At 35.2% G+C, this 10,957-nt stretch overlaps 1 long non-coding RNA gene and 1 pseudogene across 2 annotated transcripts in view; one reads left to right on the forward strand and one right to left on the reverse strand.

Annotated features, from left to right (window-relative positions):
* Positions 1-10,957, forward strand: part of LOC143710403 (complement C3-like) — a 217,752-nt pseudogene that overhangs the window by 78,662 nt on the left and 128,133 nt on the right. The window lies entirely within an intron of this gene.
* LOC143710478 (uncharacterized) lies at positions 1,354-3,167 on the reverse strand. The gene is made up of 3 exons (XR_013194572.1): positions 2,923-3,167; positions 2,036-2,075; positions 1,354-1,473 (listed from the first exon to the last, which is right to left on the reverse strand). It is a non-coding gene; the product is annotated as an uncharacterized LOC143710478 (long non-coding RNA).

The following is a 10,957-nucleotide window of genomic DNA, read 5'->3' on the forward strand; positions in this document are numbered from 1 at the left end:
TATTTTCTTTACATCAAATCCACGCTAGATCTCAATCTAGCGTGGAAAATCACAATGACAACAAAATCAAAACTACAAGACATCACCATTTAACAACTTTAGACAGCAAATGAGATCAGTAAATCAGGCCATAATATGATGATTGTGACTATTAACAAACAGTCATTGTCATCCTGTTGTCTTCAGCTTTGTGCCATAGCTGATGTATTTTAAAGACACAGCTACAGCAGCCAAAGAACGACTAATGTTCAAAAGTCAAGTGTCAAGAGCCCAACTAAAGCAATCACTGATCACCATTATGGTAACATCAAATAAAAATAAAATGACATCTAAACCTGTCACCTTTTAATAAGAACTTCTGTAGACGTCTGACAGAAATAAAGTCAGTCTGGCTAGTAATAAGTGAAGCTGGTATTGCTGTTTGTGGAGATGTTTAATCCTCATCTGCTGAGATCTTTTGCTAAGATTTAATGTCTTTTATCTTGATTTCGTCTTTTTTCTGTTCTTCTTGTTCCTATCTCCTTCAGTGATTCTGATTGTTAACAGCAGGTGTTTATCAGGGTCTCAATTAACTTAATTAACTGAAAATTAACTGAATTATTCACTCAGTCAAGTGGACTATATTAGTGAACTAATGTAGGGAATAGTGAATGAGGGTATAGGATATGATTTTGAACACAGCCTCTGAGTGTCGACTTTGAGCGCTGTTAATTCAGCTGGGTAGCGCCGCCAGAGTGTCAGTGTTAAGTTTGACTGGCCAATTCTCAATTCTCATGTAGATACTTTGTAGATATTAGTTTGCTTAAATTTTTGAAATCTAGTAATTTCTGTAAACTAACTTGATAAAATCTGAGCGGCAGTGGCTCAGTGGTTCATGTAGGTAGTCTACAAACCAGAAGGTTGGTTGTTCAATCCCCGGTTCCACCTGACCAAGTGTCGAGGTGTCCATGAGCAAGACACCTAACCCCAGCTGCTCCCGACAAGCTGGATGGCACTATATAAATGCAGTCCATTTACCAACATAAGTTCAACCAACATCTTTTTTTTAGTTCTCTTAACTAATGTTTTCCAGTCCACATTACTTGATACAGGAAGTTGAGTCAACTCGTGTTTTGAAGTGCAATAAACTTGACACTATAAGTTGACTCAACTTAACTCAGTCAAAGCAACAAGATTACTTGACTTAGTTAAGTTGAGTCAACTAATCTTTTTTTACAGTGTGACGCTGTTAGATCAGAATGTAACTTTCCTTAAAATTTGTCACAAATAGATAACTCCGACTGCTTATTTAAGATTAATTTTATACATTACATAGGCGAAAAACTGTTTTAATACTTTCTCATGTATCACACTTTCAATTTGCCGGTACATTTGATTTGGCAGAAGTCATGTTGATCTCAAAGGGGGAGCCATGAGTTAAACCAGTTATGATAGGCGAAAACACATGGCCACCATCAGATGAAATGATTTTGCCTGTTTACATAAAATATCTGTCAGTTCATCTGTCAATTGTTCATTTATTTTATTATTGCAACCATGAATTGAGTTAATTCGTGGCTTTGATAAAATCATCAGTAAATAAAAGGCTATAGTAATGTAGTATAGTAAAATAATCCTGGAGCATGACAAATTTGTACATGACGCAGTTAGATCAGAATGTAAATTTCCAATTGGTCCCAAATAGTTAACTCGTACTGCTTAAGATTAATTTAATACATTAAATAGACGAAACTGTTTTATTACACTTACATTTTGCCGGTACATTTGATTTGGCAGAAGTCATGTTGATCTCAAAGGAGGAGCCATGAGTTAAACCAGTTATGATAGGCAAAAACACATGGCCACCATCAGATGAAGAGAATTTGCCTGTTTACATAAAATATCTTTCAGTTCATCTGTCAATTGTTCATTATACACCCAATAGAGTACCTGTCCCCTTTTTCACAGTCGCTGGTTACCGGAAGTGTTTTTACTTCCAGAAAACGCCTGTTGCACTTATAATGTTCTCATTAAAATAAATATAAACCACACTAACATGTTACTTGGATGTCCGATTGTCCTGCAGTGTTTGCTGTCTCTAGAGAGAGAGAGAAAAGGAAAGACCATGTTATTTTAAATGGAAAAAATCATGCTATCATCCTAAAGGGAGTAACGCAGTGCATTCGAGTACAATGATGAAGTTTACAGTTCTTTTCCATTTAGGGGAGCATGATATCATAAATATTGAACCATCTGAAAAAAGACGCTGGACTCTGCCCACCGTCAGAATGTATAACTAAATTATGAGAATGTGTATTGTGAAAAACGCTAGGCTATATAAATAGCTTTGACTTGACTTTTATATATTTTGGTTATCAGATTGTGCCATTCATATTTATAGCTTACATTTTAAACAATTTTATCATGCAAAGTGCTAAAAGTTAAAATCAAAGACAAAGTAAAAGAAGAATTAAAAAATAGCCTACCGAAATTTAAAAAGTAAGTAACTGAAGAGGAATAAAATACAGATTAAATAATTAAATAGGCCTATGCACATATAACCATGTCTGACTAAAATAATCTAAATAAGATTTAAGACTGAATAAAAACCAAAACATTTATTTTAAAGTCCTTTATGGAAATCCCGCAGTTGCCAACTACAGTAAACTGTGATTGGATGGGGGGGAATTATATATATATATATATATATATATATATTTTTTTTTTTTTTTTTTTTTTTTTTTTCTGAAACGTATATGACGTCAAAAACATTTGATATAGAACATATAACAATGTGTAAGAGCAACAAAGCATGCTAGAGGATAAGCTAAACAGCAATAGCACGTTTAAAACACTAATGAATTATACCGTCTTTTCCTTATGTATAAACAATCTTTTTAAATAAAACACCGTAGCATAAGTTAATTATAGAGACATACTCACTTTTAGACATGTCTTTTGCTGAGGGGGTAAGAGGAGTGAGGGTGCAAAAGTTTTTGGTCCAGAAATGATTTGTCTTGGCTATTTATAAAGAAGAGGCTGGGCAAAATACTCTTGGAAAACGTCAGAGCTGTTTGTCCACAATGTTCTTTCAGTACTCTATGAATGGAGTCCTCTCACAGCCGTAGCCATGAGGTCCACGGTAGGTCATCGTTGACATTTTTTATCAAGTCTTGTTTTTTTCAGGTTACACACAAGGTTGTACACATTACAATAAATTACTATAGCTGCTTAAGGACTAAGTTGTAAGGTATTTGACAAAAAAGCCTCCAAAATGGATGAGGTCAAAGGGCATATTTCCTGCTATAGTATCATCAGCTCTCCCAAAGGCTGTTCCAGCAGACAAACTGTCGCATCAACAAATGATAACATTTTAAAGTTCTACACTGTAAAAAAAGATTAGTTGACTCAACTTAACTAAGTCAAGTAATCTTGTTGCTTTGACTGAGTTAAGTTGAGTCAACTTATAGTGTCAAGTTTATTGCACTTCAAAACACGAGTTGACTCAACTTCCTGTATCAAGTAATGTGGACTGAAAAACATTAGTTAAGAGAACTAAAAAAAAGATGTTGGTTGATCTTATGTTGGTAAATGGACTGCATTTATATAGTGCCATCCAGCTCGTCGGGAGCAGCTGGGGTTAGGTGTCTTGCTCATGGACACCTCGACACTTGGTCAGGTGGAACCGGGGATTGAACAACCAACCTTCTGGTTTGTAGACTACCTACATGAACCACTGAGCCACTGCCGCTCAGATTTTATCAAGTTAGTTTACAGAAATTACTAGATTTCAAAAATTTAAGCAAACTAATATCTACAAAGTATCTACATGAGAATTGAGAATTGGCCAGTCAAACTTAACACTGACACTCTGGCGGCGCTAGCCAGCTGAATTAACAGCGCTCAAAGTCGACACTCAGAGGCTGTGTTCAAAATCATATCCTATACCCTCATTCACTATTCCCTACATTAGATCACTAATATAGTCCACTTGACTGAGTGAATAATTCAGTTAATTTTCAGTTAATTAAGTTAATTGAGACCCTGATAAACACCTGCTGTTAACAATCAGAATCACTGAAGGAGATAGGAACAAGAAGAACAGAAAAAAAGACGAAATCAAGATAAAAGACATTAAATCTTAGCAAAAGATCTCAGCAGATGAGGATTAAACATCTCCACAAACAGCAATACCAGCTTCACTTATTACTAACCAGACTGACTTTATTTCTGTCAGACGTCTACAGAAGTTCTTATTAAAAGGTGACAGAGGTTTAGATGTCATTTTATTTTTATTTGATGTTACCATAATGGTGATCAGTGATTGCTTTAGTTGGGCTGTTGACACTTGACTTTTGAACATTAGTTGTTCTTTGGCTGCTGTAGCTGTGTCTTTAAAATACATCAGCTATGGCACAAAGCTGAAGACAACAGGATGACAATGACTGTTTGTTAATAGTCACAATCATCATGTAATGGCCTGGTTTACTGATCTCATTTTCTGTCTAAAGTTGTTAAATGGTGATGTCTTGTAGTTTTGATTTTGTTGTCATTGTGATTTTCCACGCTAGACCTCAATCCAAAAAGATTTGATGTAAAGAAAATAATGTTTTTAAAAAGGTTATACTCAGAACATTTAGAACTTCTTGATCAGCCAGACACACACAGGCATCTAATTGGTGTATGAATCTCAACAATGGTGACAATCATAAGTTTTATGCTGCAATGCATGTTGGGTACCAAAAAAAAAAACATGACTCCCAGCATGCATTGCAGCATGAATAAATTATGCAGCTGATTTGTCTGGTTATTTGCTTTAATTTTTACTTTTTGTTTTTATTTTTGCTTTTGGTTTTGTGTTGACTTTTAGTTGCGTATTTTGGGATGTTCAAATTTAATGTTATCTTTTTTGTTGATTGTCACCATTGTTGAGATTCATACACCAATTATTGATGCCTGTGTGTGTCTGGCTGATCAAGAAGTTCAAAATGTTCTGAGTATAACCTTTTTAAAATCATTATTATTTTCTTTACGTCAAATCCACGATAGATCTCAATCTGTAAAATTACAATGACAACAAAATCAAAACTACAAAACATCACCATTTAACAACTTTAGGCAGCAAATGAGATCAGTAAACCAGGCCATTACATGATGATTGTGACTATTAACAAACAGTCATTGTCATCCTGTTGTCTTCAGCTTTGTGCCATAGCTGATGTATTTTAAAGACACAGCTACAGCAGCCAAAGAACAACTAATGTTCAAAAGTCAAGGGTCAAGAGCCCAACTAAAGCAATCACTGATCACTATTATGGTAACATCAAATGAAAATAAAATGACATCTAAACCTCTGTCACCTTTTAATAAGAACTTCTGTAGACGTCTGACAGAAATAAACTCAGTCTGGTTAGTAATAAGTGAAGCTGGTAATGCTGTTTGTGGAGATGTTTAATCCTCCTCTGCTGAGATCTTTTGCTAAGATTTAATGTCTTTTATCTTGATTTCGTCTTTTTTTCTGTTCTTCTTGTTCCTATCTCCTTCAGTGATTCTGATTGTTAACAGCAGTTGTTAATCAGGGTCTCAATTAACTTAATTAACTGAAAATTAACTGAATTATTCACTCAGTCAAGTGGACTATATTAGTGAACTAATGTAGGGAATAGTGAATGACGGTATAGAATATGATTTTGAACACAGCCTCTGAGTGTCGACTTTGAGCGCTGTTAATTCAGCTGGCTAGCGCCGCCAGAGTGTCAGTGTTAAGTTTGACTGGCCAATTCTCAATTCTCATGTAGATTCTTTGTAGATATTAGCTTGCTTAAATTTTTGAAATCTAGTAATTTCTGTAAACTAACTTGATAAAATCTGAGCGGCAGTGGCTCAGTGGTTCATGTAGGTTGTCTACAAACCAGAAGGTTGGTTGTTCAATCCCCGGATCCACCTGACCAAGTGTCGAGGTGTCCATGAGCAAGACACCTAACCCCAGCTGCTCCCGACAAGCTGGATGGCACTATATAAATGCAGTCCATTTAACAAGATAAGATCAACCAACATCTTTTTTTTAGTTCTCTTAACTAATGTTTTCCAGTCCACATTACTTGATACAGGAAGTTGAGTCAACTCGTGTTTTGAAGTGCAATAAACTTGACACTATAAGTTGACTCAACTTAACTCAGTCAAAGCAACAAGATTACTTGACTTAGTTAAGTTGAGTCAACTAATCTTTTTTTTACAGTGTACATATATTTTGAGTAGATAACCGATAGTATATTCTCAGTAAAGGGGTTCACCCTGTGTGTTTCCACACTGATTAAGGAAAGTTCGGGAGATAAAAGAAAAGTAAAACATGATATACACCTTATACGTGCAATAGAAAGGGGGTTCTTAACCTTTTTGATGTCGGGGCCCAAATTTTACAGTACAAAGTGGCCCAGGGCCCATTCAAATATTAGCACTGTATTGGTTTATTGATCTCACCATTGGTTTGATTTGTATTCAATAACTAAATGAAATCCACTTGCAGTTTAACAGGTTATTGTGTATGTAAACCTGCACTTGGGCTACAACAAGATGCAAAACACACAATAATTCATGGAACAAATCAATCTGCATCAAGAACAAATTTAAAGGCTCAAGTCAGGCATATTAGCCTAACTAGTGCTGCACGATTAATCGTATCGCAATCGCGATGTCAAGCCAATGCGATTATATGACGCAAAATGCTGCGATTTTATATGAAATAAACAAATAGGACTATTAACGCAATTAACGCAGCATCTGTTATTTTTGTCATCCTTTGGCTAGTGTTACATGATCCCGCTCTTATTCGTGCGAATGCTTTTGAACCATTCATGCGCGACAAGACAAAAGAGAATTTGCTGTATCACTTGAATCACTGCCTGTGAATGTCACTGCCTGTGAAAATGTATATAAATAAAAATAAAAACAATAAAATGTGTTGCTAAAATAAATAAATTCATAATAATATTTTTCAAAATAAATAAGTTGTAAATTAAAATTTAAATAAAGTGCAAATGAAAAAATATAGCATTATAATCTGCAAAATAATTTGATAATTGTTTCAGCAGTCTACATTTTTGCATGGTAGAACCTGAAGTTGCTCTTCATATCTGTTATAAATGAACAATAACAATCACAACAGTCCAATTTGAACAAGCTACAACTCCCTATTTATGTTCCCCTCTTAATGAGACACTTGGGCCTGCTTCACAGATATTATCAGATCCAGCCTGGGTGGAATGGGGGAAAGGCTCACTCTCAGGGTAGCCTCCAGTGTTGGCATTACTGCCACTAGTGGTGGGATGGTGCATTGTAACGGCTGTTTCACACCGCAAGCGTGAGCGGCGCTTGAGCAGTGCGTCAGCGTAACTACATCGTCACTGCAGCTGCAGACAAGCGAGAGTATTCACACTGGAAGCGTTTGTACAGTGTCACAGTAGCGGCTCCAAAGCTACATATAAGCGAACAATTATTTACAAAGACAACTATACATTTGATTTTAGAAGTTGGTAAACCATATAAATGTCAGTAAACAAAAAAACAACCAAGAAAACAGCTCCAATCTTGTCGTTTGAGTCATAGCATATTTTCAATAGGTTTACAAGAATGCAAACTCCGCAGATAAAGCACACACACACACACAAAACCGCACACTCGGGTTTGATTTGGGTTGTGCTAGCCTATGTAGCTGTCTGTGTATTTCATAAACTAAAAGAAAGTTTTTATATAATATTTTCTGGCTATTTTACTTTAGGTTTTTTAGTTTTTTATAATACACCATACTTTCACCCAAACTGAATTTGCCTATATTCCTTGCCTTTTTTGCCTACTCTAGTTCTTGTTAAAACTCACTAGACATGCTTATTCTGTGCATTTTGGGCACTTTTTGTGTGAAATCAAATTTATTTTGTCCATCAAAAGTGTGCTTTCACTTTAATGGAGCGTGAGCAGCGCAGCAAAAATAGACTCGGCGCCGAATCCCCCGCTTCACTGCTGTGCACGCGACGCTCCTGCTTGACGCTCACGCGCTGCTCCTGCTCGCAGTGTGAAAGCACTCATTGATTAACATGCAAGCCGAAAAAAATACGCGCTGCTCACGTGCCGCTGACGCTTGCGGTGTGAAGCGGCCGTAACTGTCTCATGGATAACAGTGGTCATTCTGGTGTCTTCAATTGATAACTAGTTTGGTCCCGCGGCCCTCGCGGCCCACAGGTGAAAAACGTAAAGTTTTTTGCGGCCCTCCAGGTGGCGCTCGCGGCCCAAGCGTGGGCCGTGGCCCTATGGTTAAGAATAGGTGCAATAGATCATATAAGATCTTGCTTTGAATTAAGATGAGTAAAATAAAAATATGCTGTGTGATGGACCAAAAAAGGTACATCGCGTCTCTGAAAATGTGCGGTGGTTTTCTAAATGATACAACTTAATATAAATAAGAGCAATGTAGAGTCCTGGGATTTCTTAAAAACAAAAATAACAACTACAAAAAGACAAAAAACATTGTGACAAACTTTGACAACGTGTTTCATGTGGCATGGACAAAAATTCTGTTTGAAATATATTTGTATAAGATCTAAGATGCCAAAGCACTGTTTTTGCTTTAAAATTTTAAAATTGCTTTAAACTGTTTAGTAAAAAATAATACCTTAGGTTAAATTTATGCAAAATCATTTATATCATACATATGTCTTCTAAGAAGATACATAGAAGATACGATTTTTATAAAAACTTTAAAGCTTTGATTTAAATAGTCTTTTAATTTTAAAGATCTAATTTAAACTTTTAATATTATGCTTTTAAATGAATTTAGTATGAATAAAACTCTGGAAAGCAGACTAACTTTACATATGCTATGACAGTGTACCCCAGAGGCTCATCTGTCCTGTATCTCGGGGCTCAAGCATTCATTTCACCCTGTAGTTTATCACTGAAGGAACTGGAGGGCTTTGTTTATGACAACTTAAACTATTTGCTTTTTGGACTGTTTTTATGATTGCATAAAGAACTACATCTTCAGCACTATGAAATGTGTAAGGTATTTTTATATATATATAATATAATATATATATATATATATATATATATATATATAATATATATAATAAAAAGGTATATATATATATATATATATATATATATATATATACACCTTTTTATTTATATATAAATTAATTTAGCTTATATGTTGAAATTATTTGAATTCATTTTAGTAACATACTTGTTATTATTCATTGAGTTATATACTTTATTTATAATCATTTATTTCGGAAAATGTAAAAATGATGTTTTCTGTGATGCTCGTGTTTAGGTGTACGGGATAGAATATGCTGTTACAGTACAAAAATCATTATGGCTATGACTAAATTAATAAACAGGTCTCTTTAGGTCTCCGTTAAACTAAATCATTACAGTAATCTTCTAAAAGATAAATAGACGATACAAATCTATTAAAACTTTAAAGATTTTAATTTAAACAATCTTTTCATTTTAACAGATCATATTTAAACTTTTAAGATTATACTTTGAAATAAATAGAAAAACATTCACAATGTCACATCCTGAACACTGAACACTCACCCCTCCCCTCTGAATCACAGACTGTGAAAGAGAGAGAAACACATGCGGGATCTTTTTTCATCCCGGTGAAATAGTTGTTGTTTTTCACCTTTAGTTAGTATGAAAAATATTTGTAAATGACTAAATGTACATTTTATAACCGTTTCATTTATATACTTTTAAAGATAAATGTTTTGCAACTTTAGTTAGTGTAAGATATTTTGTAAATGACTAAATGCGCATTTTATTTTGATCAGTAAGATATTTTATAACCATTTTAAAGATCAATGCTTTTTCTAGTCAGATTTTAAATGCCCCGGCAATGCGCGGGAGGGTAAGGGAGGGGAATTTCGGCTTTTCAAAGCCAATAACATCAAAACCATCAAAGCCAATAAATCTCAAACCTTCTGTCACTTCTTATGTTAACATCAAAACCAACTGTCAACTTGACATATTATATCCTGGTCAATAGTTCAAAAATAAATGTCAACTTGATATATCATACCCCAGGATCAAAACCAACTGTCAAAATGAAGGATCATTTTCAGGTCAACAGGTCAAAACTAGCTGTCAAAAATTCCTTTCAACCGGATGATCAATCGCTGACAAGGGCGAAGGTTAATCCCTAGATCAAAGCGGCCAACAGGAGGACCCCCGGAAGGCCCAAGGTCAGCCCCGCCCACCTGTCAATGACAGGGTCATAAATCATTTTGACACAAGCTGTAGGCTTATAACTACATTAGACTACTCAACGCACACTCTCAGAAAAAAAGGTACGGAAGCTGTCACTGGGGCTGTACCTTTTCAAAAGGTACATTTTAGTACCTAAAGGGTGCATATTGGTACCTTAATGGTACATATTAGCACCTGAAATCAGAGGTGGGTAATCCAGGGGTCAGAAAGTAAAAGTCCTGCCATATGTTTATTCCACCCATGAGCTGATTTCACTAATTAGTTCCATCTCCTGTATGAATTAGCAAATCCAGGTGATTGGAATAGAATACTAATACTACTTTACTTTCTAAACCTGGACTTTACACCTCTGCATAGCAATGCCACATGTCAGCCAAGAGCAAAGAAATAAACCAGAACTGGACCTTATCGTAGCCAAAACATATGTGTATATTAAATGTGGAGTAATTTCAGCTACAGCCTTAGATGATATCAACTGGAAGAGAAAAGAAGACATTAAATATGTGAAGATCTCAGCAGAGGAGGATTAAACAACTACACAAACAGCATTACCAGCTTCCCTTATTACTAACCGGATTTACTTTATTTCTGTCAGACTTCTACAGAAGTTTTATTGAGAATTAACAGAGGTTTAACTCTGTTTCATATGAAGTCACCATAACAGTGATTAGTGTTTCCATTAGTTGGGCTTTTAACTCTTATTATATAT

This window comes from Siphateles boraxobius, unplaced genomic scaffold (genome assembly GCF_051911475.1).
Source record: "Siphateles boraxobius isolate OS27281-9 unplaced genomic scaffold, OSU_SipBor_1 47, whole genome shotgun sequence".
Taxonomy (NCBI): domain Eukaryota; kingdom Metazoa; phylum Chordata; class Actinopteri; order Cypriniformes; family Leuciscidae; genus Siphateles; species Siphateles boraxobius.